Source organism: Schistocerca piceifrons, unplaced genomic scaffold (genome assembly GCF_021461385.2).
Source record: "Schistocerca piceifrons isolate TAMUIC-IGC-003096 unplaced genomic scaffold, iqSchPice1.1 HiC_scaffold_312, whole genome shotgun sequence".
Taxonomy (NCBI): domain Eukaryota; kingdom Metazoa; phylum Arthropoda; class Insecta; order Orthoptera; family Acrididae; genus Schistocerca; species Schistocerca piceifrons.
Window position 1 is genome coordinate 142,501 of NW_025728529.1, and position 2,500 is coordinate 145,000.

The window sequence follows — 2,500 nt, forward strand, 5'->3', positions numbered from 1 at the left end:
ATCTAATAAAAGCGTCCCTTCCATCTCTGGTCGGGACTCTGTTTGCATGTATTAGCTCTAGAATTACCACAGTTATCCAAGTAACGTGGGTACGATCTAAGGAACCATAACTGATTTAATGAGCCATTCGCGGTTTCACCTTAATGCGGCTTGTACTGAGACATGCATGGCTTAATCTTTGAGACAAGCATATGACTACTGGCAGGATCAACCAGGGAGCTGCGTCAACTAGAGCTGAGCAGCCGGCCGCCCGGGAGTGTGTCCCGGGGGCCCGCGCGAACACGCAAGCGTCCGCTCAATCATTCTGCAAACAGGAGGAGGCTGAGCTCCCCTGCACAATACACCTCGAAACCCTCTCAGGTCCCGGCGGCGCGCAGCGCCGTCCCAAGTACTTGGTCGGGTTCGAGAGAGGCGCAATCGCCCGGAGTTAGGCGAGTAGACGCTTTCGGTGCGACCACCCGTGCTCCCAACTGAGCTTGCCGCTGCCGACAGAGGCCCGGGAGCGTGCTGTCGTGGCATTGCCGGCGGGAGACAACACGCGCCACCTACGGTGACCGGCAGCTCCAACGCCAGCGCCACAGAAGGACAAAAGCCCCACTTGGGTGCCGAAGCGAACTCTCCCAGCACAGCGCACGCGCCAACACATCCGCACAGCTGCGATACAAACCACCAGCGAGAACCGCTGGGGCGACCGAGCAGCAGACGGCGTCGCGGCGCCGAGCGCCGGGCGGCAGCGCATCCTCAACGCACACAGTCCTCAATCGGACCAGCACACTGAAGATGTCCACCGCGCTTCGCACCGGGCCCGCGAGGACCTACTTTGGCCGCACGGCGCCGCGCGCAGGGTGCGCCGGCGCGCAGCTGCGACGCCTGCCGCGTCCGTCGGCCGGCGCGCCTGCCACTGGCCGCCCCCACCAGCCGGCTGTAGCGCGTGCGCCCACGCACCGCGCGGCCAGCACGCCGGGAGGCGCCCCCTCACCGGCCGGGGACGGTCCCACCCAGCCACCGCCGCGTATCGCTTCACACCCAGATGCCGTTCAGTTTCGTCGGCATGGTGGGTATCGCTGGAACAACCGGTTAGTACCTCAACCTATCGTCGCCATCACCGATTCACCCCTAGCGAGAACAACCGCACCACAACAGGTTACCATTTGTTCATTTGCGTAACTTCACCAGAAAACGCAGGCGTCCATCGCCATTTGCAACTTCCACGATTATTGCATGCCTGTGTCAGGTGTCACGCCACACTACGTCTGCCCACATACACGCAACAAAATGTGCACGCCTAGACAATACGTGGAAGGTGGCCCCCGTACGTATGCGATGTCCATTGCTCGAACGACTGTCAACCGGCCTCTGTAGCATGTCGCAGATATGGAACGCGGTGCACCATGCCATCACGGTGTGTGAGGAGAGACGACTAGGTCCGAATACATCAACAGACAGCTCATGCTGATCGCCATCCACGGCGTCCGTTCCTCCCACACGTCTCTATGGCGTACCACACTGCAATCCAGCTCTCATAGGGAGACGACACGTAGCTGCGTGCACAATATTTGCACTGTATGGTCCGCCGTTTTTGGGCGCAGTCGTTGTACGGTCACACATGTGCCACGATGTATCATTCAGTACATAAGGACGAATGTGCAGTACAGATTGTGGTTTACGCGTACGACATTAGCGGACAGTTGACACAGGCCGCACCACAACGTAGCCTGAGTACGTCGCATGCGGAGGGCATTGAACATGCAAAGTTCTCACCAACCAGCTTGCGAAGGCAGGGGGCAAGGTGGGGACGTGGGGAGGGGCGGCATGTACGTCCTGCTGCCATCCACATTACAGTGTACAGCAGGAGCATGTGGAAAGTGAGCAAGACTTGCAAGGTGTTTAACATGAAGCGATACACAGGGGAGCGGGGAGTGCGAGTAGCGAACTATATTGCGAGGGTTGCGGGTGGGCAACACTACACTAATTGAACGAGTCGTATAACAATTACAGAGCAGGTTTAGGCGACAACGTGGGTTACGTTAGGCGACAACGTGGGTTAGGTTAAGGCACGACGTGGGTTAGGTTAAGGCACGACATGGGTTAGGTTAAGGCACAACATGGGTTAGGTTAAGGCACAACATGGGTTAGGTTAAGGCACAACATGGGTTAGGTTAAGGCACAACATGGGTTAGGTTAAGGCACAACATGGGTTAGGTTAAGGCACAACATGGGTTAGGTTAAGGCACAACATGGGTTAGGTTAAGGCACAACATGGGTTAGGTTAAGGCACAACATGGGTTAGGTTAAGGCACAACATGGGTTAGGTTAAGGCACAACATGGGTTAGGTTAAGGCACAACATGGGTTAGGTTAAGGCACAACATGGGTTAGGTTAAGGCACAACATGGGTTAGGTTAAGGCACAACATGGGTTAGGTTAAGGCACAACATGGGTTAGGTTAAGGCACAACATGGGTTAGGTTAAGGCACAACATGGGTTAGGTTAAGGCACAA

At 56.6% G+C, this 2,500-nt stretch overlaps 1 non-coding gene across 1 annotated transcript in view; it reads right to left on the bottom strand.

Annotated features, from left to right (window-relative positions):
- Positions 1–218, bottom strand: part of LOC124745017 — a 1,909-nt gene extending 1,691 nt beyond the window's left edge. The window contains exon 1 of the ribosomal RNA XR_007010971.1: positions 1–218. This exon is cut by the window's left edge and continues 1,691 nt beyond it. This is a non-coding gene — a ribosomal RNA (small subunit ribosomal RNA).
- Between the last annotated feature and the right edge of the window lie 2,282 nt (positions 219–2,500).